General features: G+C 41.4%; 1 pseudogene; it reads right to left on the reverse strand.

Moving 5' to 3' along the window:
* Positions 1-1373: 1373 nt before the first annotated feature.
* Positions 1374-26880, reverse strand: part of LOC100958008 — a 47720-nt pseudogene continuing 22213 nt past the window's right edge.

A 26880-nucleotide genomic window follows, 5' to 3' on the forward strand; every position in this document is an offset into this window, starting at 1 on the left:
CCACAGTTACATTCTGTGCCCCCAGATGATTTTCCTGGAAGAGTCAAAGTATTTGTAATGTCCCAAAAGGCCCTACATGCTATAGCCTGTCACTCACTCCAGATACGTCTCCTGGCTGTGCTTTAAGTAAGGCCAGACACTGTCCTACCTTAGGACATTCCCAGTGGCTATTCCCTCTGCCGTTCACACTCTTCACTCTTCTAATTATCTCCCTGACCTCCCTCTAGTATTTCCCCAAATGCCCTATTCTTAACAAGACCCTCCCTGAGAATTCTGTTGACAGTATTATCCAACTCTACCTCTCACATCTCCAATCCCCCTTAGTCTGTTCAATTTTTTTCACAGTGTTTATAATTTTCTACCATACCGAGTAATGTGCTTATTACATTATTATTTATTATCCAGCACCCTCTGAAACTACAATGCAAGCTCCCTGAGGGCAGGAATATTTTTTACCATTTTGATCACAGTTGACTCCCAAGCTCCTACACAGCATCAGACAAAATATAAGTCCTCAGTAAACATTTGTAAAATGAATAAATGAATACAGGAATGAGATTTCCTTTCTTTCTCTCTCCTTTTTGTTTCTTTTTTTTTAAACCAGCACATATTTTATTTTCAAGGACATATTAAACATCAGACTTTTCCAGCACCACCATAGCCTCTATGAATTCTTCATATAGAATTAGGTATATTGGAAGCAAGTTGTTTCAGATTATCAGCAACCAAGACACAACAGCTCTAAAGGGAGGAGAGTTTTGTATCCAACATCTTCTCCATCAAGACAGCATATCTTACTTTCAACGTAGACTACATGTATTACCATGTCCTTCAATCCATAAAGCATTCCACTATAAAATGATCCATGTTGACACCATGTAATTCTTCTCACAGGTAATTCACTTCAAGTTAGATGAGGCACTAACTATAAAACGTGCATTACCTGAAGTATGCAAGCATGAAAAGTAGAACTCTACCACTTATCTTTTAAGAAAAAGACTAAGTTCCAGGAGCTTTTTGTTGTTTGAATAACAGAACACATAAAATCAGGCAGAGAAGTCCTCAGGAACTGATGGTCACACTGCTCTGTTATTTGCCTGGTGGCCCTTCATCTTCTAAGCACCTGCCCTGTTTTCTTTTAATGATAGGAGACATTTTGATCACAAATGCAATGCAGGTGTAAATAAATAAATGTATTATTAACATTCCCACCACATGTTCCTTTCAATAGAAAAAAGGGCTAAATGTCTCTTCATAGCCTATATGGCCATACTTTTAAAACCTATGCTTTAAAAAACTGATTGTAATTTGATCTTCGAAAATCCTTCTCAAACTACAGCTCATTTTGTTAAAGAAATCCTGGGAAAGATGTCCTATTGATACTGTGGATAGTCTCCAAAAGGCGAGGGTGGTAACTGGGTGGAAGGCAACTGGGAAGGGTCTTCAGCAAACCGAGGATCACTGGGAAACTGCACAGCAGCCAAACATGTCAACAAGATACCAGCTCCTTCAATTAACGCTAGGAGCATGCCACCCATGACAGCTGACCCAACCATGGCCACTGGTCCATTTCTTGCTGCCAGTCTGGCCCTTGTTAAGGCACCACGTGTGATGGAGTTCCAGGGATCTTCTTTTCCTCTGACTTGAACTATACTACAGTCAATCATGGAAAACAGACTTCCCCTAGCAGCAAAGCTACCCCCCAGTTGTGGAGCTCTGGTTTTAATAGCTGTTGAACTGCCTCGTGGTCTGTGGTTTACTCCCACTGGAGAATTTCAAAAACCTTTGATTGAAAGATGCCAACACCAATGGCACCCATCGCGAAGGCCCCACCACAGTCATCCACTATTCCCCAGGGGCAAGGTTCCTGGGCATAGTCCTGTATCTTGATGCCTCTCCCTCCTTTTCTCAGGTGGAGGTTCTTCAGTGAGGCCTCAGAAAGAGATAGAAACAACCTGCTTGATTACACATCTAAATTCAGCCGTGAGATGAATCTGACGGGTGAAGTCAGCCAGAAGAGTAAGCAGTGTTCACAGATACTCCATTCTGTTCACAGATACTCCATTCTGAAGAAAATGAAAGACTCATTGCCCCCCACCCCCCTTGATGAACTGAGTCTCAAGGAGGTGTGTGTGATTTCCCACGTGAGAACCAGGACCCTGCTGGAGGACAGAGGGAATAGTGAGGAAGTAGGAATCATTAAATATTAAATAGGAATTGTTAAAATAAGGACAGCCCAGCAGCCCACACAGGGTGAACCCATCACAGATGATGACAATCATTAACTCCTGACTGGTAACTTAGTATGTGCCAGGCACTTTTTAAAACATCTTCTAAGAATTATCTCACTGTTCAGTCAACCCTATGAGATAGGACACATTATAATCCCCATTTTACAGAAGAGAAAATCAAGGGCATGGCAAGTTTACGTGTCCAAAGTCACATAATTAACGAAATCCTGAGTCCCAACCAAGTCTGGCTCCTGGTTTGCACTCTTCATTATTAAGTTCCTATGCCTGAAGAAAAGGAAACCTAATAACTGGTTAAGTACTGGTCTCTGGATTTTGTATATAACTGCGTCTCGCTGGCATTGACCGTGCCCACCCGTGCTCTGCTGGTACCATGGGCTTCCCTAATAACACAGCACAGCCGTCCAGCTTTCTATGACACGGACACTTCCTGAATGCCGCTGCATTCAGCCCGAGGCAGATTTCCTCCTGGCACAGACAAGATCAAAACACTAACATTTGGACTCTGTTTTAAAACTTATGAATAGAAATATTTTTATTCGATCCTCCCAGCAAATATGTGGAGTATTATAAGCAGTCTCTTTTGAAGAGGCGAAATCTAACGTACGCAGCCAACGAGCTCTGAAGACTCCACTCCCCATCATTCTGCCATTCTCTTTGCCATCACACCATCCTGCCTTCCACTCCAGAAGGCTGTCTATGCCACTGGTATCCCCGCAAGCCCGTTAAAAATGGATATTACCTCTGTGTCATTAGAGTTAGATTAGAGAGGAGTTGAGTATGATGTGACTATGTTTGGGTCTTAGTTTCCAAGGTTCAAACACAAAGTTAGGGAAAGAGACATACACATCTAGTCTATTTATTCAAAAGATGTTTGTTGATTGCAGACAGTGTGTTAGGTGTACATGGTTCAATACAGTAGCCACTGCCTCCGTATGGCTTTTGAGCAGTTGATCTATGACAAGCATGTCACGGAGGAAATGAATTTTTAACCTAGATAAATTTTATTAACTTAATTCTAAAATGGAAAAAATGTACATTCTTTTTAATTAAAACTTTTTTGTCTCAAACTCTTTTTCACTTTAGTCTTGGTGACACATAAGATAGCCCTGTCGTATAGAGATGTACGACTTCGATGCACCTGTTGTTTTTCTGATGATGCATACACACACCCCAGAGCTAGTCAGCGTCAATGAGTTGATTCAGTTTAAGTGACTTTTTTCCTACACGGCACTGCAGTGTTGGAATGTGTATCTTTGAATATTTCATGCTGACGACTTCAATTACTATGGTAACCATGTATATCTTAACTGGCAATTATTACAAATTGAAGTACTTGCTATTATTTTAATTATGACACAATTAAGTTTTAATGTAAAAAATAAGTCTGGACAAAATTTTTCACTTAAAATGAGGGCAGACTATTGACAGAGAATTGCATGGAGATGCAGAAACTAATACTAAAATCAGAATGGAAAAGAAAATAGGAGACTTGAACAAAGTGTATTGTAAATTTCACAATGAAGGTAATTGCAATTTACTGCAGCACACAAAAAAAGCAGCTTTCTGTTTTGTTAAAAAAAAAGATAATAGATAATATTTACATTTATAGAAAATAGTGCATTTGGTAACTTCCTTCGCAACCATCAAAAAATAATTGACTAATTTAGTTACCTCCTATCAGAATTAGGCATCAATCCAAAAATTTAAATGACTTTTAATATAATTTGAGCTTGAAACTTTGCCCAACTTAGTGTCAACAACCTAGATTCTTGCACATATACACAAACACGCAGGGCCATTTTATGATAGTGAGAAAAATGAATTATTATTTTACTTATGGAAATTCTGTTAGAAAATGGCAAGGAAAAGACTAACAAATGCTATTTTACAAAAAGTGGAAAACCTTCAGTTCTGACACCGACCAACTTTCCAGAGAATAGAAGACCTTTCTGACAGTATCAAAGGTCAGTTCAGTCAAATTTGTAAAATTGAAAGTACTTTATTTCAGCTTTGAATGGGTTGGAAAATAAATGAGGCACTGCCCAATTAATACTTTGGATGCATGTTGTCTCAAAAATGCTTACAAATTTACCAAAAATTTATTAATCCCCAAATATGGAATCTATGGCATAGATATTTAAAAAATCTTCTATATCTGTTTAAGAAGAATTTTACTTAGATGTGAAAAAAATGTGTTGGGGCAGATAGTGCTTTTTTAGGTTTTTAATTGGCATTTTAAACAGCAGACTGATACTATCTTTATTGCTTCATTTCACTAAGTACCATGAAAATATTCGTGTTTACTTTTCTGAAGCATATTCTATGAAAGATGTCATATGAACAGTTGTTAAAGTTCTTTACTATATACGTGGAAATGTTGTGAATCCTTGCCAGTCTATCAATCTATTGAACAAAATAGAAGATAAATTAATAATCCTGTGGGGTTTTTGCCAACGTCCCTCAGTTGAGTCGTGGAACAATTTTAAAAAGACTTACTATATTATTAACTCCAAGATTTCCTTGAACCAAAATTCACTAAATCAAAGACAAAAAATGACAGTGTGATTCACCTTTCCTAGCCAATATTACACTGCAGATGAACAAGCTAAATTTAAAGTTTCACGGAAGGGAAAAGTTTATTTGTGACCCAGCGAGATCCGTGGGATAACTTGCTGAAATTAAGAATTTAATTATACAAATCAATAATAATTTTTTTTCTAATTCAAGCCAGTATCCAGAAATTGTAACCAGTAACGTTTTATGTGTTGGCTGCAAAAACAGCAAAAATAAATAAATAAATAAATACAAGTGAAGAGTATTTTATGGATATTAGTAAATCAACTTAGGCAAAGCCCTTTTGAACCAGTATTAATACTGAATTGACACAAAAGTTAGTGGGTTGATCATGGACAGATAAAATTATGAAATGGAATGAATACGTTTTAGCTTCAAGGTCAAGTTAATTGTTCTAAAATGGATGAGCTAGTTTTGTCAACATAGATTTAAATATTAAAGGAAAATTATGTTTTTATATTTAATTCAGTTTTTAGGAAAAACATTTTTTTTTTTTTCAGTTTTTGGCCGGGGCTGGGTTTGAACCCACCACCTCCAGTATATGGGGCCGGCACCCTACTCCGTTGAGCTGCAGGCACCACCCAAGGAAATTTTTAAGTATGTTTAGAACAGCTTGGGTATGTGATTCTACTTTTTCTGAGAACATAGTTTATAAAATCTAAACATAGGTGAAATATTTCTGATGGAAATTTAGCTTCTGTATTAAGATGCGCTGTAAGTGCAAAATATCCTCCAGATTTGAAGAACTTTATATAAGAAAAATACTGTAAAATAATTATCTTATTGAAAATTTTCTTATCGATGACATGTTAAAATGGTGATATTTGAATATATTGGGTTAAATGAAATACATTATGAAATTTAATTTCATCTATTTTTACTTTTTAATGTGGCTACTAAGAAAATTAAAATTATAAAATTACATACAATTACATACGTGGAGACTGAAGAGCAGTTCTGGTTTATTAGGGTATAAAGTACTACATAAGAGGAGAATGTGGCCAGACCTCAGGCTGTGGAGGAAAGTTAGATCATGAATGCAGATGAGAGAACTGGGGCTTGCTCTGTGGTGATGGTGAAAGGTTTTAAGGACACTCAGGCAGTAAACTCCAAAAGTTTTAGTTCCAGGAGGTTTTCCTTTCCCAGTCTGTTTCACTGGGAAAGTGGGAGCAGTTTGCACTGGCTGGTTGAGCAGAGTCAGTGGCATGGAGGTTTCTTGAGAGATGATCTCTTACACTGTATGGCAGCTGGCTTCATGTCATTAGACAGAGGCCTTCCTCATATAACACACTTCGAAACTCAAATACCAGATTAATTTGACAGAGCTTGAAGCCTTAAATTTCAGCATTTTTTTATTCCACTGATTGCTATCTGATGGAATGTTCTAAATTGGTTTGTCTTTCAAAGGACCGAAATGTAAGTTTCAAGAAGCAGAGACCTGGTCTCATTGATAAAGCAAGTGCTCAGGAAATACGTTTGAATAATCACATTAAATAAGATGGTGATGCCTACTGGCAATGAGTAGTATTGCAATCTAACTTGATAGCGCTCTATCATCACCTGGATATGACACCTAAGGAAGCCAAAATCACCAGCAGGGAGTCATTATCTCTGAACGATGCTAAGTTAACAGACTCAAAAATTACAGCAAGTGGAAAGTCAAGGAAGCCGAATGCACATGTGGAAAAAGGAGGCAGCCTAGGATACTGGAAGAACAGAGACTTCAGACCCACATGGGTTTTAAATCCCCAGTTCAGGTATTTACTTGCTGCATAAAACTGTATGAAGTAACTCACATCTGTAAGCCTTAATTTCCTCATTCATAAAAGGGGCAATAAATTAACAGCATGTTGACATTAGAAATAATATCTTTAGGGTGGGTGGTTGTCCTTAAGTATTAGCTTTTGCATAAGGGTATAAGGAAAGGAAAATGGAGAATGCGTGATTTACGAACGTGTCAGTTGTGAACTATTTCTTTTATTTGTGTCTAGAAGAATCCTCCCAATTATTCCCATGCATGTGGGTTTTCAGGGAAGGTGGTACTTTGCTCATCTCATTACAGGCCATTTCCTGGCTTTGCACAGTGAGTGCATAAGTAAAGGTGTAGATTGCCCAGACCTGTGAGTTCAGAATCCTTTCCCAGGTGGTTTTCCAAGCATGAGGAAATCAATATCAGTTGTCAAGCAGCTTCAAAACTGATTACCTTGAAAGGAATGGTCGTGCCTCCTTTCCAGGTCTCCATCTTCCTCTCGGTCAAGGATTGGCTGCAATACATTAGATCCCTAATTAAGAAAGACGATGATGAGCAAATGACTCCTTTGAGAAGAATTCTAAACCGCTGGAAGAGTCTTGGAGCTGATCTGCTGGCATCCACAAAGAGGAAGAACATGTGAATAGAAAGTACCTTAATTGGTAGTGGTATAGGGATTGTATTTCACCACTCTGCTGGGAGTAATAAAGGCTGACGTTATAATCAGTGTGGCAGGAGAGAAGTGGAAACTCAGAATCTGAGCTGCTCTGTTATTCAACTACAGCCAGTGAGAAGGAAATAGATACTGCCTCGCTTGGTTGACAGTAGAGACCATTTACTTAACAATACAAATGCCCCTGGCGAAGTGAAACTAGACCCTCCACCTAATAACAATAATATCAGCTATGGAGTGAAACCAACCTCATTCAAATTCTTGGTCATTTATTACTTGTTTAGCCTAAAGCTTTTCCTTAGCCTCCCTGAATCTGGGTTTCATCATTTACAAAATGGGATTGTGAAATATGTGAAACATTTAATGTATAACTGGCAAGGTTTCTAGCATGGAGAAACCTCTACAAACAATGAAAATTTCTTTCTTCCTCCCCTTTCCCCGTGTGCTATTCAAGGTGTCTTTGTATTTGTCAGAAGTTCCCAGTCTAGGGTCTGGATGGATATGAGGGCTGGGGGCTGCAAAACTCCTGATATTACTTGCAAAATGATGTATGAATGTGGTCTGTGATGGTGAACTTGTCTGCAGTTTTCAACAGTTTCTCAAAGGGAGTTTTAACTCCACAAAAATGTTGAAAAATGCCTGGTATGTACCATCCTTCTTTCATGATCTGGCCCCTGGCTGTCCCTACACTGTCACTATCTGGCCTCTCCTTCCTCATTGCTGTGCTCTGTTCAGTCTTGCCCTCACACATGCCAGGCTCATTCCTGTCTCAGCCTTTTACTTGCCATTCTCTCTGTTTCCTAGATCTGCATATGAAAAACCCAGCTCAAATGTCACTTCTGGATATGGTCCTTCTTGGGTCTCTCAATCTAAAGAACCCTCGCCAGTCATTTTCTGTCCCATTGGGAGTAGCCTGTTTGGGCTGGCATAGACTGCTACATAGATAAACAACAGACATTTATTTCTCATGATCCTGGAGGCTGGGTAGTCCAAGGTCAAGATGCAGCTGATTCAGTTCCTGGTGAGGGTTCTCTTCCTAGTTTGTAAACAGCAACAACCACCTTCTCACTGTGTCCTCCCACGGCAAAAAGGAACAACATTTCTCTCTCTTCCTCTATTTTTTTTTTTTTTTAAAGACAGGATGTTGCTCTCTTGCCCAGGCTAGAGTGGCATAGTCATAGCTCACTGTAACCTCCTAGGTAGCTAGAACTGCAGGCATAAACCAACACAGATGGCTATTTTTTTTTTTTTTTTTGTAGAGATGAGGTTTTTCTATATTGCCCAAAGTAGTCTCAATCTCTGGCCTCAGGCAATCCTCCTGCTTCAGCCCCCAAAAGAACTGGGATTACAAGGTATGAGCCACAGCACTCTATCATCTTCTTTTCTTATAAAGCCACCAATCCCATCATGAGGGCCTCACCCTCATAATCTCATCTAACTTTTATTACCTACCAAAGGCTGCACCTCTAATATATCACATTGGAGGTTAGGATTTTCACATATGAATTCTAAAGGGAGATGATTCTGTGTATAGCGGTATTACTAGGTCATATTGTCTTTAGAACATTTATCCTTACTTTGTGCATTGATTCATTCTCTTATTTATTTTATTCTTTACCCAGTACTTCATGAGGCATGGAGGAATGTATCCTCCATGAGCACAGGAACTTAGTCTTATTTGCTACTGATTCCACAACAATTAGAACAATAATTGTAACATAGCATGTGTCCAGTTACTGCAAGAGTGGATGGATGGATGGATGGACAGATGGATGGATGGATGGATGGATGACTTCTAAGGGCATCCCTGTGAGATACAGAAGAAAAGTTTCTTTTCCCATTCTACATATGGAGAAAAATTTGGACAGGTTCAATACCTGGGGAAAGCTTTATGCACAGTGGTTACAAGTAATCTCGGGAGGGGACTCCCTGAGTTCAAATCTCAGTTTTGCCACTTACAAACATGTAGCATCTCACTGTTCTTCAGTTTCTTCATCCATAAAGTGCTGATAATAATTGTACATTGTGATAGTCCATAGGCCTCCTCACCAACAATATTCTGGTTCTTCCATAATACAACATGTCTTCCAAGCCTGTTTGAAGTCTGGTAAGGTTAGGAAGTGTGACCTGAAATGACTGCATCGTTTTCATGTGGAAGCTTTTAAGAGCCAAAGAGTGATTTACCTTTTCCTTTTCTCTGACATGAGATTTGAAACATTCCAGGTGGAAGGTGTTCTCTTACTCTGAATCCTGAGGTAAGAACAGAGTAGAAGAGAGTTCCCGTAGACCTACAATGAGCACAGAGAATGAGTAAGAAACAGACCATTCAGATATGGTGGTGGTTGTTATCACAGCATAACCTAGCTGAGCTCGACCAACGCACATATATGTGTGTATGAATATGTATGTATCAACTCAGCTCTTATGGGAACTGAGTTGATGAAAGCAACATGTTTAGAAGTGTCTGGTGCATAGTAGGCACTATACGGGTGCCTGCAGTAATGTCAAAGCTAAGACTCATGTCCCCTGGGGCTGTAATCATGATGCAATTTTCCCTGAATTTCGTTATTACAAAATCTACACAGAAACACGTAAGGGGAAGGGGGGAAGATCTGCAGAAGGCTCAATCCTCACGTGCCTGACACCTCTGGCTTTGATAAACCCAGCACAGGGAGGGAATGAATGCTCCTCAAGACAAGTTCCTGAGCACACACCAGAGCAGGGTCACCCTGGCAGCCCTGGTCTCTCGCCAGGCCAGTGATGCCATTGCTGGAGAGAATGGCAGTGATCCCTTCTCACAAGCTTCACTTCACCCTCAATAAAACAGCTCTGTCCATCTTGTCTTCTCCTCCTCCTTTTTGAGGGGCTGAAAGTAAAACTTTGCCTTGAGAGGAAAGTTCCCAGCTTCACTAATGGGATGGGCTCTTCTCAGCAGAATGGAAGAGCCATTTCATGCCAACCTGCTGGGTGAGAAAACTGAAGTTTAGTAACTGTGTTGATACCTCTGGAAAGCTTGGAAAGACTGGAAAGAAAAGTGTGGTGCGTGGTCCAGGCTAGTCTGTATTCTTACTAACGTAACAATGAGGAGTTAGCAGATATCAGCAATAATGAAGGTTATGGGTAATAAGAACAACCACCAGATGCAGAAACTGGTGGAGCACTTCTATGCCAGGTACTGGTGCACCTAAGGGCATCTAAGGGCTGGATGTAGTTTACTGTTTAGTGCTCACACTGCACTGTTAGGGAGTGACTGATGTTACCATCCTCACTGCACGGATGAGAAACTGAGGTGCAAAGAAGCCAAGGAGCTTGACACCAATCACCAGGGGAAGCCAGGATTCAAACCCAGGCCACTTGGCCCCAGCATTCATGCTATACCATAATTACCATACTATCATGCTATACCATAAATACCATACTATAGGGTCTCTTGCTTGTTTTAAGTGTTCTGTGGTTTCACACATCCATGCCTTTGTACATGATGTTTCTTCTGACACTTTAAAACTTAGATCAAGAGCTGCCTCTTCCATGGAGCTTGACCTGACCTCTCCAACTCTCCCTTTTGAGATAGTCACCTACTTTTCTGCGGCTCTCTTTACCTTTATTACAACAAACCCCACACTAAGTCATGAGTACCCTAGAGGCAGAGACTAGATCTTATTAATCTCAGCATCCTCTGTGTCTTGCATAGTCCCAGGCACAAAATAAAGTCTAATTCAATGTTATTGAACTGATTTGGAAGGATTTGAAAGATAAAAGTGTGTAGAAGGCAGTGGACAGATAGCGCTGGTTCTGGAGGCAGTCTGCCTGGCTCCAAATCCCAGACAGAAATTTACATAACATGAAATTTTCATAGCATGACCGTGGATGTATTAATTTATCTTTCTGCGCTTTTCTTTTTATCTATATAATGAGGACAATAACAGCACATACTATAATGGGTCAATTGTAATTTTAATGCTCGAATTAAAATTAACGATGTAGCAAAGAATCTAGCCTAGATCCTGGCCAATTGTAAGTGCTCAATAAATGTTGGCTCCTACTACTTGAGGCTCCTGGTACATTTCTCACTGGAGATATAGCTATGTCTGTCTCTGACTAGTGAGAAAGAAGCCTCATGCGAATATGGCTAAATGATGATGTGTTGGCAGCATGAGAGGTATAAACCAATTTATCTGTAAAGCTGTAGTACTCTAGGTAATTTAGTCCATGCCCAACAGCAATCAGCAAGTGCTTAGCATTTTTCCCCATTCATATGATGGACGTAGAGCCATCAAAGCTGGAGAAAAAGAAATAACCCTGAGAAAATTGATCGCACCATTACCAGTTATTTTCTAGAACAATACTAATGTAGGTTTCATTATTTCTTTTTTATGCCAGTCTTACTACTGCAGATTGCAAATAGTATATACAATACAGCTTTCTCTAAAAGTAAGAAAAGAAATGGATACGAAACAATGGTGGGTAAACACATTCATCCTAGTCGGACATGAACTGCGGATTATTATACTCCGTGTATAAGTGGAATTTCAGATGAAGAATGCTCAGTATTCAGATTTAGGTTATTGACCCAATGAACTTAAAAGGCGCTATCAAAATTATTTGAATAACCAGATTAGTGCTAAAGATAGTAAACAGAAAAAAGCCATAAAAGGTTCTAATCTCTGTGTGAAGATTAACAGGTAAGATATGCCTAGCATATGTTTAGGGTCTAAATGCTCATTGTGCTATTTGGAAAAGGGATGGACAAATAAATATCCCTCAGAGAAAAAAGACTAAAGTGTTAGATATTCATCTTGGTTCATGTGAGGCTGTTATAGCTCAATATTGAAGGAAGATTTTTGACATAAAAACTCTCTTTGAGCCACCACTTTGTCACTCACAGAAAATGGCCCTACATTACCAACATTGGGGAACCCAGACCCCGAGAAGCAGTAAAGTGCTGTCTCATTTAGACTTATTAGTCTTATTTAGGCTTTATGAAGTCTAAGTAAGGGCCCATATTTCTAGACAGCCTAGGTTTAAATCTGAGTTCTAAAATGACTAAGTGACTCTGGGGAAGTTACTTATGCACTCTGCCTAGGAAGTTCCTTATTTTATAATGAAAATAATAGTAGTACCTAAATCCTGTGCTGGTGTAAGAAATTAGTCAATTAATATATCTGGTACATAATTAGTACTCAATACATTTCAGTCATTATTATGTAATTTGTGTATTTTATTCATAAATCTAACAATAATACACATAGCATTTATGACGTTGCAGGTTCAATTTTAAGCATTTTTGGTTTATTAACTCTTTTAATCCTCATAGTAACTCTTTGAGATAGTCCTTTTAGGTAAAAGTAAAATGAGTTGTCTGGGGTCACCCAGCTACTGAGTAGCAAAACCAAGGTAGGAACCCTGGCAGTTTGATTCCAGAAACTTCATTCTTGAGCATTAAGTATACATTCACCTTTTTGAATACTGTGACTAAATGTATTCACCCTTCACGTAGAAGAATATTGATTGAGAATCTGCTCGGGGATGAATAACATTCCAGCTGTTGAGATATTAAGCTAAAGAAGAGAAACAGTGTCTCTCCCTCCCAAAATATATAATTTCTTAATTATATTGATAGGCTGGAAAGAATTCTGTTTTAAAGTACGCTGTTTGCTTTAATCTTGTCTGTGTTGATTTTGTTCATTGGCACATGGATAGACACTATTTTATGGGTCTGCATGAAGTATAAATATTTGGTTTTCCCTCTTGTACCTTTCCTGTCTTCCAACTGGAAGTATCCACATCTGGAATCCTGAGAACGTGTATGTTTCAGCACCATGGACAGCAGAAAAATCCCATTGAAACTCTGAACAATCTGAAATTTTCCTTTCGGAAAAGCTCTAGGGTTTCAGAATGGACATACGTACATCAAATTAGGTGTTTATGTATATCTTAGAAAGAATTCTAGAAATTACCAAACATAAGGCCCTGGAACAGAGAGGGAAAATTGCACACACATGTCCATGCTCCTGAAGCCACGAACAAAGTCCCTGGAACTAATCTGTTTATAATAAATCCCATCCCAAGAGAATTTTCACTACCGAGCAGAAGAACTGTGCATTCAGTGGCAGAGGCCTGGTGCACCGTGCAATTCTTTAAATAGGAATTACGGAAAAAGTCAGGTATTCTGATGCAAGGGCCAAAGAAATCCCTCGACCAGTCAATGAGGAAGATTTATTTTCTAATATTATTATTTATCATCTCCCCCTTCCTAATATATTTGACAGCATGAGTGAAAAACAAGTTTCAAGGTTAGAGGAGAAACAGATCCAAGTGATTACTGCCCCTACCTCAGACACCGAATTTCCATGACCTCCTTGAGTACATTAGAATTCTTTCCGGCCTATCAGTGTTTATTGGATTTGATACTGCTTAATTCTGACATCCCAAAGGAAGGTGACTCACTCACAGTAAACGTGTTATCATTCTCCGAGGATAGGGCTGATCTGTATGACATCATCTTGTCTGGAAGACACATTTTAAGTGAATAGTCCCAGAGCTCATGCAAGAAAACTTTCCACTTGCTGGGCTTCTCTAATCCTATTCAATGAAAACAGCTACGAAAGGCCTCGTGGAAGGTGAAAGAATGTGATACTGTGAAGGAAAATAGAATTGTAGATTTAATCATCAGGACCGTATTTATTATAATGGTGCAAAGCTTTTCAAAGAAGTCTCTATAGATATAAATAAAATCATCATAAATCTTTCTCCCCCAATATCTTGTAAATAATTATTCAGGTTCTACCACTGACTGGCTATGTACTCATGGAAGTTACTAATATCCTTTAAGCCTCAGTTCTCCAGTCTGTATAATGAGGACGGTTTTACTTAGGATTCTTCACGGTACCATTGTGAGAAATCATGACAAAATTTGCTGGCATGATAATGAAAAACAAAAGGAGTGCAAATGAGGCACAGTGGACTGACTTGCCTAAGAGAACTGTAATATTTTTTTCTGATAAAAAGCATTAAGGCAATCCCCCTACAGATAGACACAAGGATTTTCCTTATCACCACCAAAGAAATTCCTCGGCTATCCTAGTGTTAGAAGATTATGGTGTTTGGAATAAGAAGATCCAGCTTAAATTCCATCTCTATCATATTAGCCACCAAATGTCCCTCCCTACCAGGGCTTTACGTCTTAAGCCTACAGAAATATGGCTTTTTCACCAAAATAATGGTTATCACTCTCTCTCGGTAAATAACGCAATTAGCTGCTTGAATTAGAAGACAGAGAAGGGAATATCGTGTTGTTATCAATGGGGCAGGTTGCAGCAGTGGTCTGGGTTTAAGTCCTGGTTCCACTATTCATGATCTGAAGGACTTTGGCCAGGTTACATAAACTCTCTGAGCTTGGACTTTCTCATCAGTAAAGCAGAGATAATATGAATAACTAGCTAACACGTCATGAATATGTCATGATGATTAAAAATGTTAATAGGTGGGTAGAAAGCACATAGAACAGTATCCAGCACATGATAAGAGCTCAATAAACATTAAATATGTAAAGGAGGTGCTGGTCCAGGCCCCTGGCCCCAGGACCCTTTACTTATTTCCCAGACTAAAGAGAGAGGATGCTCTCTGCCCTGGAGATCAGCTGATTATGGAACCAGGCCTTAATCCTATCAAAGACACTTTAAGTTATAACAAAATATGAATGAGTGGAATTCTGTGGAGGAGGAAAGGAGGTGGGAATGAATCCTGGTGAAGGAGAAGAGATCCCTTCTGCAGAGAGGAGGGAGAGAGGGAGGGAGGAGACCCAGAACAAAGCCCTTTGCCTCCTCCTGCCATTTACAAATACTAAGCCAGGACTGGGCTTATTTGGCCAGTCACGCTGCTTTCCTGTTGACATGGGTCCAGAATATAGAAGGACAGTATGAATCACCAGAACAGGGAAATGGTGGGGCTGGAAGAGCTTTAGAGGAGAAGGGAGAGACAGCCAGGAAGAAGCTTAGAGGAAGGAGGTCTGGATGCCCTCATGCAGCCGTGCAGTGTTTCAGGAATACTGTCAATATTACAGTCACAGGGCTGTGATCTGGAGTACAGATGATCCCCCCAAACACACATGCAAAGGAGACAAGATTTATTATCTATGTGTTCTCAACCCCCATAGTCTCCACCACACCACCATTAAAGCATTTTCTTATTTAGTGAGTGGTGGAGTTTTGTTTTCAGTTTCCAGGGTTTCATGACACAAATTCAAAAGAGTATGAAGAACAAGAGTGGTGAGATAAGCCTAGAGATACAAAAGCAAGGTCAAGAGGAAATAAAAATAAACATTGCAAGGGTCGGGGTGTTAGTGAGCGTTGGGGGGACTTTGTGACAGGTGGGCTCTAGCTTATCCATGAGATGAGAGAGAACAATGAGGGATTAAAGGTGATTTTAGGTAATTGTTCTAGGCTATAAAGTAAATTTCTTTTGTTGGTCATTAAGAGAACCAAGTATAGTTTAAAATTCCTTTTGATTGCTAGATAAGACTTTTTTTTTCAGTTTTTGGCTGGGGCCAGGTTTGAACCCACCACCTCTGGTATGTGGGGCGAGTGCCCTACTCCTTGAGCCACAGGTGCCGCCCAGATCAGACTTTTGAAAACGTGATTTTGACTATTCAGAGATTTGTCCGGGATCTAATAATCAGGATGATATACGTACACACTGACTTAGAGGCCTATGGCCTCATTCAGTAAAGGCCTGGACTGAGCCGTGCAAGCCCCTTTACTCTCCACAACAGTTATTGGTGAAATGCCAGCCATGTTTATTTAAACTTTGGGCTTGACGTTTAAAGGGAATAAACACAAAATCCTATCTTTTCCTGAACAGAAATAGGAGACATCTCACCACTACCCTTATTCCCTATGGGGAAAAAAAGTCAGTCCACAGATGACCTCTTTAAATTGGTTGAGAGCTGACATAACATTCCCATCATCAGGAAAATTATGAACTGTAATGATAGGAAGTGCACATCCTCTGAGACAGCTGCAGGAAAAATTGGTTTTGCTCCTTGCCTGGAAATGTCTATACCGAGTATTATTCACGAGCTGAGCCGGAGAATTGATGAGAAAGGGTCTTGGGAATATGACCTGCAGCAGCCTGGACTGGGCAATGCTGAGTTTGGATTTAGATTTGGTAGAGAGAGTCAGAACTGGCTTCATGAGAGAATGCGCCTTTGCAACGCTAAGAAATGATCCATCACCCACCCACCCACCTAGCCCAGAACCCACCACTCCAGACTGTGCATTAGTATCTCCAGGGAATATTTTTAGAAATACTCCTTTCTTTCCCTTACCTTTGGACATCCTAATTCCAAAGACCTCAGGGGAGGCCTGAGTGTGACTTTTTAAAATTAACTTCTCAGACGATTGTGGCAAAATTTATGAACCATCCTGACTCTGAAAACCACCAGTTAAATTGTCACAACTATGTATTGATTCCCTGGCTGGCCAACTAAGAAAATGATGTCGCTTGCCGTGAACCAGTCCATCAGGGACCCCCTTTTTTGTTTGCTCCTTAGTGTTTATTTCTACGGAAAATTCTGTCCAGGACAGAAAGATGCAAAGTCTCCCAGTCTCTCTTAAAATACCACGCAGTCTTCCTCCCACCGTCCTCCCCCTCCTCCTTTTGTTCTTTTTAATTTGCACATCAGAAGCAAAACAGCTTTACTGTGTGTGCAGCCCACATTAAAACAGAGATGAGTTTTGCCTCATGGGTGTCTTCCAGCGGATCTAGAGGCACTCTTGTGGACCCAGGAATGTGGTGTTAGAGGGAGTGTAAATGTCGCATGGGAGGGTAAAACGCTCCCCAAAGTTCAGGGAGGCAGAAGCCAGAAGCAAGCCTCCCACACAGTGTCAAGTGGAGAGACGGTTCCCTACAGAGTCTGGGCTATAAAGGATCGGTTTAGAGGATCAAAACAAGATCAGAAAAGGCAGGTGGCAGCTCCAAAACAGTGAATCCAGGGGCTTGAAGGCCCCAAGTAGCAAGAGTCAAGAACACCCAGTATAAGAGGGTTGGGGCCTTGACCTTGGTTGGCCAACTAAAAGGACATCATCTCCTATTGGTAGCATAAACAGGTCCCAGTTGTGTGCCCCTGGGCATCAGAAGTAATCAAGGAACTAGTTTAAAATGCAGATTCATAGTCTTGCCCTATTTCTGATCCTTGCCACCCTCGTCTTATCTGTGCTGCTCATTCAATTGGTCCATCCATATGTATAAAGTGCCCACTCCATGTAGGCTAGTCTGTTATCTGTGTGAGAACAGACTGCATCTGTCTTGTTCAGCCTCGGTGTCTAGAACAACATCTGAAAACAACATCCATTCATTCACTCAAAGAAAATAAAACACTCCCCAAACATAATGAGTGCCTATGATCTGCCAGGCTGAGCCAGGCACTGGGATACAATGATTAATAAAGATGCTTCTACAACAAGGAGTTCAGGGACTGGTGGGGGAGACAGCCAAGGACTCGATAAATCACAGCAACATGACAAATGCTGTTAACACCGGGTATAAATATTTCTCATCCACTGAATCCACCTCCACTCAGGAGCCCGAGAGATTATCATAAAACACACCTCTGGCCGCTGGGTTTCTTACAGACAGTCAATAACTACTTCTCCATAGTCTGTGGCTCTTCGCAGAGTGGGATCAGAGAATTCATGTAGATAGATGTCTGGGAAAGCAGTACTCGTGGGCAAATAACTTTGGAAGGCTCTGGGATAAATTAAATAAAATAAATCAAGTCTTTTCAGTGCAGAATTAGGCAGAGACTATATGATACCAATGTGCTCTGCAAATCTCCAAAAGGGAGGGGGTGGGGCTCAGCACTTTCTCATTCGTATTTGGGTGTGGACTTTTTGTCAAGGAGGGAACATCTTAAGGAAATAGCGTTTAGAACCGAGGCTTCGGGAAACCTTGGCTGACCCCATCACACCCACAGTCCCTATGGCACCTCTCACAACCCCATGACCTCCTGCCCAAACCTCTGTTTCCCGCTCTCATTCGGTTCTTGCTCTTTAACGAAACCAAACCTCATCTTCCAAGCTATGGCTCAGGCTGTTGCCCCTCCCTTTGCATTTCCTTGAGCCCTGCAACTGCTCCCAGCACATGGAGAATCTTTCTGGAAAACTCACACCTGTCCTTGAAGATGCAGCTGAGACATCACACCTGCCAGAAGCCTTAGGTGTCCAGGTGGCTCATCCCCACATCCTCACAGTCCTGACCCCTGCACAGCAGAGTGTGCTCTCAGGACCCCGCTAGACCAAGAGCTTTGGAGGGAAGGAGTCATTATGGGACTTTGTTTATCTCTGATCTCCTGTATGCCAGCCTCTCTCAGCTAGGCGTTGTTGACATTGGGCCTGGATAATTCTGTTATAGGAGCTGCCCTTTGCACCGTAGAATGTCAGCAGGACCCCTTGTCTCTACCCCCAGATGCCAGTAGCACCATCACCTTCCCTCCCCAGCCCCCTGAGCTGTGAGAACCAAGGAGACTCCAGATACTGCCTGATATTCCCAAGGGCAACGAAATCATCTCTAGTTGAATACCAATGTCCTATCTATAGCGTAGTGCCTAGATACATTAAATAAATACTCCTAACCTGTCCTCTTCCTCCAAACCCGTGCCAGGCACAGGAAATACAAACAAGAGCAAAACCCCCACTATGCCTTTAAGGCGCTAATAACCTACTGCAGGAATAGGGAAGTAAACAGACCTTATTAAGAACGTAATGGTAGTCACAGTTTCATGATCGCAGAGAGAGACTTGCCTGTTTTATTCATTTTTATATCCTGAGCTCCTAGGACAGTGCCTAGCTCCTATCCAGAGCTCCTAGGTCCATACAAAGTACTCAATAAATATTTGTTGATGAGTCACATTGGCTAAAATGCAGAGAGTGCTTACTGTGTGCCAGAGCTGTTGGAAGTACTTTATGCATATTAAATCATTTTAGCTCCATAATGATCCTAGTGCCACTCATCTTACAGACAAGCAAACTAATGTGTGGACATTAAAAGTGACTTGACAATCATCGCAGGGCAAGTTTTAGGCAGAGCCAAGACTGGGACCAAGGCAGTCGGGTTACAGAGTCCAAGCCCAAGAGGCCCATGTGCTATTACCAAGGACGGCTAGCATCTGTTGAGCCTTCCTTTGTACTAGGATTAACAGCGATGTTGTAAGCTATTTCTTTTATTCTCATCCTTAACATCTTTTATTTGAGAAAACGTGAAGCTCAGAAAAGTTAAGTAATCAGCATTCTTCGACAAGCAGCAACTGGCTGAGCTGAATCTGTGCCCAGTCTGACTAGGAGGGCCTGCATTCTTAACCAGCATGTCACTATGCATTGCCTTTATTGTGGAAGTGGAATTGAGAATTGGTAGATGATTGAATGAGGATTAGTGTCTAAATACTTCCTGCGTCTCCTATACCACCCAGCAGAGAGCCTGACATATAGATGATGCCAGACACACGACTTAACATGATGGCAGGGATGTGACACTAAGTTGGGATCAGGAGAGCCAACCTGTCCTCCAGGCTCTGCCATGGAGTTGCTTCATGACCTTGAACACTTCATACCCATCCAACCCAATTAGGCCTCCACTAATCCATACAAAGTGGTAGGTTTCTAATGCCTTCCAGCTCTGATGCTGACTCCAGCAGCCAGAGTCCCAAGTTGACCCAGAGAGCCCTCTCCCATCTTGGAGGCCAACCAGGTAAAGCTTCTCCCTCAACTATCTTGATTTGTTTGTTCACCTTCTGGTGCAGGTGTTATTTTAGTTGCCTGGCAACATGATGACGGAGACTGCCAATTCCCAGAGGACCAACAAATAAATGAGCAGATACAGTCATGCTGGGGGCAGGCAGTAGCCACAGACAAAGCGGAGCATTGTGGAATTCCTAACTCCACCTGTCCCAAATACGCTTTTCCCATCCTGCTGACAGAGAAGTCTAATGGGGGATCTTTGGGGGAAACATGAAGGATTTCTGTTCTGAAGGTAGCAAATATTTTTATGCACCATCCCACCTGCCCATAATGAAGTGACCCAATCACAAAACCCACAAAAGCATAGATATGTTTTAGTACTGATAATGAGAGATCGCCCTCCCTGTGAAAAGCCTTAGTTTCCTCTGTTCCATCTGCCTTTAATCATCTATCCCAGACTCTGAATTGTAAAAAGAGGTCACATAAATTGGCCCAGTCAATCCCCATGATCATCCCCCAAAATAGGCAGAATTGAGGTTCCGTACAAAGGAGACCTTTTAGAATGGTTAAGAGCCTCAGTGTCTCCATCTGTAAAATGGAGATATTGCTACCTATCTCAAAGTGTCCTTGAAAATATTAAATAAGATAATGTGGGTCATTAACAGAAAAAATAAAACTCTGTACACTATTTTAAAGAAGTTTATGCTGAGCCAATATGAGTGACTGTGGCCTGGGAAAAACACAAACCCAAGAAGCCTTGAGTAAGTGGTCTAAAGGCAGTCAGGACATGACTTTGTTTTATATATTTCAGGAAAGCAGAAGCTATAGGCAAAGTCATAAATTAATACATGGAGGTTGTACATAGATTTGCCGGCCAAAAGTGGAATATCCTGAAGTGGGGGCTTATAGGTCATAGGTGGGTTCAGAGATCTTTGATTTGGAATTGGTTAAGGGAACAAAGCTTTGTCTAAAACCTTGGGGTTAGCCAAAAGGAGTGTTTAAGTTAAAGTATGGAAGTCTGCTAATTATCATGTTATGCCATGTCTGAGTCAGGTCATGACAGCAAGCCATATCACACTGTGTCAAAGTGGCCTGTTAAGCAAAACTGATGTGATGGTCTTCTGATGGGACTTAACCCTTACCTGGCATAGCCTTGGACTTTGTTTGTAGTTTGGAATCTTGAGTCTGTTCTGTCAGTCTTCGGATCTCTGTTTTAACATGAATGCTAGCTAGGTTTTGTGCCTAAATTCCAAAAGGGAGAGGGTATAATGAGGTGTGTCTGACCTGGGAAGTCAGTTTTTAAGGCTTCTCCAGAGTCCCCTTGGCCAAGAAGGAGTTTTTTTGTCTGTTGGGAAGGCTTAGGGGTTTGTTTTTTGTTTACAAAGTTTAACACTTAGCACGGAGGCTAGTGCATAAGCACATTATTCTTATTATTTCTTAGAATTGTGCAGATTACTGGAGTGGCAGGGGTGGGATTTGAATCCAAGTCTCCAGCAATGGCAAGACAAGTTTTTGCCATTACTTTATTCCTCCTTTGAAAGGAAAAGCTACACGAATATGTTCTTTTAGTACCTATTTATAAACCATTGTGTGATGATGATGGAACTATGGAAATTATACCTTTTTTCCTGAAATTTTTTTATGGTTAGTGGGGACAGAGTCTTACTCTGCTGGCAAGGCTAGAGTGCTGTGGCATCAGCCTAGCTTACAGCAAACACCTGGGTGCAAGCAATCCTCCTGTCTCAGCTCCCAAGTAGCTGGGACTCAAGCGCCTGCCACGATGCCCAGCTAATTTTTCTGCTTTTAGTAGAAATGAGGTCTTGCTCTTGCTTAGGCTGGCCTCGAACTCCTGAGTGTGAGGGATCCTCCTACGTTGGCCTCTTAGAATGCTGGGATTACAGGCATGAGCCATAGTACCAGGCTGGAAATTATACATTTTATATAGCATCTTACAGACCAAGGAGCGCTTTCACGGGACCATGTGCCCCTTCTTCTGATAGTTAGATGAAGAGGATTTTGGAGAAAGCAGGTGTCTTCCTCTGGGAGTTAAGCTCTGCTCTTCTCCCAAGAGCTTGAAATCCAGGAGAGGAAGCCCAGCCTGTGGGGAAGGTGACTAGGACAGCTACTGGGCTCAGTGTCCAGGCTCACAGAGTCTGAAGAAGGGTCAGTCGGCTGGTCCTCCTCTCATATTTGCTCTGCCTGACGCAGAGGACTGGACACATCAGTCTGTTTCTTGAGTACAGCATGGACGTGCCAGCATGTGGCCTGATGGCTGGAGTTTGGGCTCAATCTATTCTTGTCAACGACGAGTTAGAGATATCTCAGCCAAATGCTCCTCCACTGCCTCCCTCAACACACACACACACACACACACACACTTACACACATACACACGCGCTCTACAATTTAAATCCGATCATCTAGCTTCTGCTGTTGTTACTTGCCTCTGCTTAGAATAGCTGAGCTAAATGGAATGCTAGAAATCCTCTCTCTTTCATATGTCAATCTTGCCTCAATAAAGTGGTTTTTAAAAAATCCTCTTTCTCTCTCACTTCCTCCCCTTTCCTCCCTCTTTCCCTCCTCCTTTCAATCTCTTCTATCCCTCCCTCCCTGTCTCTATTTCTCCATCTTTATCCCTCCAAGACTCACTATCCCCTTCCCCACCACACACATGCTTTGCAATCGCCCTTAAACAATCTCTAGGAAATCCCGGTACAGTTAGAAAAATATTGACCAAGCCCAAACTCATTCCACAGAAGAAGCACAGAGACCCAGAGAGGGGAAGCGATTTGCCCAAGGTCACACAGCCGAACGCCCCGATGCCCAGTCTAGTGCTCTTACTTCTGCATAGCACTAAATACAGGGCCTTTTCCCAGTTTCCGTCCTAAACAGTCTCATTTTAAAATAGCTGACTGCATTATTCAAATAGAAAAAAGAAAATGCAAGAGTTTGGGGTTTTACTTACGTTTTAATTACTGTCTATCAATAATAATAGGATTCAGTCTAGTAAAAAGTTAATGGAAAAGGTCAAACACCCCTTTGAAAACTTCTCGCACAAACACACATACAATGAGGTTCGCTCTTTGCTGCCCTTAAAGGACACCATCAGTAGCACTTTTTGTGCTTTCCCTGTAGGCGTGTGTGTGTGTGTGTGTGTGTGTGTGTACATACACACACAGTGCATGTTTTTCTGTAATTTGCCTTACTCGTTCAGCAATACGATTTGGCCATTGTTAGCATAATGGATCTAACACATCCTTTCTGGTGCTTTAATGAATTCCATATACATGGATATGCCGTTGGGTACTTAGCCATTCTCCTCCTGATGAGTAGTCGATGGTTTCAGGTAACGTTGCAAGGGATATCTTCATACTGTGCACACCTCCTCAGCACATGAGTGAACCTGTCATTAGGGAAAATCACTGGATCACAGGACACACAGCATTTTAAGTTTTGATATGGCCTCAAATCCTTTCTCTTGATGTATATTGGTCTCTCGAGAGTTACTCCTGCTGAATCATTCCTTCCATACCAAAGAGGAAATGAGATAAAATGTTTTCCTTATTAAATAATGCTACATACTGAGGAACAGACAGTTCTGGAAAACAGATCATGCACAGAAGGGCTGAGTCAATGAATAAATGGAAGGATTTGGAAGAGGCCGAGCCCCAATCCCAAGCACAACCCCTGTCTGCCTGCAGTCATACCTGAGATTTCCCTCCCTGTGGTCCCATACAGGGTCATGAATATGTGTGATCTAGGATGGAAGGAAAAAGGCACAGGAAGGCTGTAGCTTCTTTGCCGGGTCTCTTTGTTGGAAGTCCAGGGAAACTCATAGTGGAAGTAGTGAGCAAAAAGGATTATAGTCCCAGAAGAAAGTGAGTGCCCTTGGATTTCCAAATCTATGCTGGTCATCACTCAAATGCAACCAATATTGAGGACATGGCGTCTGCTGGGCACTTTCCTATTTAAGCTTCACAGCAATTCTGAAAAAGCTAGTTTTGTTACCTTACAGGTGAAGAACCCAAAGCTTGGAGAAGTAAGGCCGGCCCTCGGCCACACAGACAGAAAGCTTGGACTTGAGGCTCTAACTCCATCCAGCTCAGGAGAGCTCAACCTTGAAAGAACAATAGTGTCATCTGGGAGGCTGGCAAAATATATGCCTGCTGACACCCTGCCGCACCTGCTGTCAACTAATTTGGCTGGGGTGTCAGGAGCCAGAGCATCAGTGCAGTTTAAGCTCTGGAGGTGATTCTAGCGAGCAGGCTGCAGTTGTTTTCATGGCCGGTCCCACCGGACTTGGAGTCCTCTTTCTGCCTTGCTGCAGCTGCTCCCTGGTGAGCCATGGAGCCAGATGTGTTAGAATATCACCTTGAAAGTGACATAATCAGCTAAAACCTTCAAGCACCCTTAATTGCAAAGGAACACCCACTGACATCTGCCTCCCTTCAAGGGGGACGCCAAGGACTTGGAAACTTATTTTTCTGGTTGCCATGACAATCCTTTGCCGTGTCAGCAAAACTGTTCTGTGCTGCAACCGAGCAGGCACAAAATCTCCCCAAATCTTTAGCTCAGAATCCACCTCAGCTCTCAACTGGGCCATGTCACGTCTGAGCCTTTCCTTGGGCGCCCTGGAATAGATCCTTAGACGTTAGGAAATTCTAAACACTCTCCTCATTTTACCAGGGCTCAGAGATAAACTCAGCTGCCTCATGTAGAAAAGTAAATTAATATTTTCAAATTTTCTCTTATTCTATCCTTCATCCTTCCATCTTCCCAAAGGATTTTTTTAAAAATCCAAAGAGGAAGTGGGTGAAATTGAACAGGTCTCCTACTTTCTCCCTTTTCACTGACGCCCTCTTTGGACAGACGCCAGAGCACTCGTAATCCTCCAGCTGATCAAACTTGGCATTTTATCCCTCAGAGGCCGGTTTGCATTTCTACACCCCCTCCCATTAATTTTTCAACTTAGATATTCATCTTTAATTCTATGGATTTTAGGCAGCCTGAGAAGTGGGTAGAAAGAAATATTAGAAAGGCTTTCCTACCTTAAAAATCTTACTGTGGAAGAACAACCAAAAAGACTCTGCCCTTGTTAAATAAGCCTGAGCCAAATGAAGCCCACATTGTCCCGAGTTAGAAGCTGAGTCCCAGGTATCGCTCTGTCATTCACTAACTAAGTTATATGACATGAAGCTGTGTATCCTAAAAGCATTTTTTTTGCTTTGTTGTCAGACAGAACTGAGTTCGTGTTCTCACCTCAACTATATCCTATCTATATGACCTTGGGTAAGCCTCAGTTTCTTCACCTATAAAACGGGGTAACGATATCTCTTTAACAAAATTGGCATATGGCTACATAAAGCATTTAGCAGTCCTGGTCCATTAAATATAGTCAATAAATGATAACTATGAGTATAATAATCCATAAACTGTGAATACTATCTATTCTGCCTACTTCACAAGAATGCATATGAAATGAGGGAATTTATAGGAAAGTACTTTGCAAACTACAAATGTTGCATACGAGAAGATTTATTTCTAGGATGGTTTTGTTATTATAAGACTTGCTCACTTCTTTTTTTTTTTCAGATCTGTTAAGAATGGCAGATCTGGGTTCTTCTCAAAAATAAGCATCCTTTTTAAACACTTCCACCACCCCTCCATGGGGTTGGATTTCTTACTGAGTAGTGAGAGAACATGAATACCTATCACCCTGTGCGTCCATATGGATGCAAATTCCTGCCCTGAATGGGAAAAGGGACCCTGGGCAAAGGGTCCTATGAAACAATATGTCTATTTCCCTCCTGGATCCATCAGGATTTTTGGTTAAAAGTGAAAGAAATAATTTGAGTGGCTAACACATGAAGAAAGTTTAGCAGAGATGGAGGATTCACAAAATAAAATGGGGTTGGGGGGTCAAGGATGGCAGGAAGAGCTAGACTTGAGAAGTTGGCAGAAACTGAGAGAATTCTGGAGGCTGAGCAGCCAGATTCCTGACAAGTCGTCTAGGCTGCTGCCACCACCCCCCCAGCACTGTAAGCAGTCTCACATCCCATCTGTCTCTTCATCTTTGCCACTTTCTAGAGAGGAAACATCCTGGGATGTCAATAAGGACTTTTGGGGGTGTCTGGGGAGTGGCCAATTGTGGAAGGATCTGACCCTGGGAATTATCAGATTGCCACACAATAATAATAATAATAATAAATCCCCTAAAAGAAATGTGCAGGGATAAGTAGCGATACACAAATCCTCTAGGAAGCCACCTGTTCTCAGCTCTCATTTTACTGATGAGGAAAGTGCAGAGAAATGATTCAACAACTTCATGTCAGAGCTTCTGGCTCCTAGCTCATGCTCACCCTAAACCTAGTAATTTGCAAAACCACAAGCTGTTACTCCAGCTTTAGACAATCCTTAAGGTGCAGGAGAAAGTCCCTCTAGGACTGTGGAGCGGGATTATCTATTTTCATCCTTCATTAGTATACGTGCTTGGCACAGAAGAATAAAGGGTGCTAGAATGCACCCACCTCCAAAGCACGATGGGGGAATTGCATGACTGCAAAACCCTTGGTGATCTATATTGAGAAACTGGCTAAATACATTGAACTTTCAATAGACATCCACCAAGCTTTCCTGCATCTAATTGCCATTTTCTTCTTATTCCTAGCACAACAAAAAATCATTTCCCAGGCCATGGTTTGCCTGGTTTCCCGTCCAACCTCCATCCCGCTTCCCCCTCGTGGTTTCCTTTATTTCTTCTTTGCTTTGTACTGATTGCAGTGATGGTGCTTTTTAGATTTACAGACCCAGACATGAACGCACCTTCCATTTTCCCCCAAGAAACTCTTTTTTGTATATTTGAGAACCAGTAGTTTTGTTTAAACCTGTTCTTAGGAGATT

Source organism: Otolemur garnettii, unplaced genomic scaffold (genome assembly GCF_000181295.1).
Source record: "Otolemur garnettii isolate 467f Iridium unplaced genomic scaffold, OtoGar3 scaffold00007, whole genome shotgun sequence".
In the NCBI taxonomy this organism is placed as follows: Eukaryota; Metazoa; Chordata; class Mammalia; order Primates; family Galagidae; genus Otolemur; species Otolemur garnettii.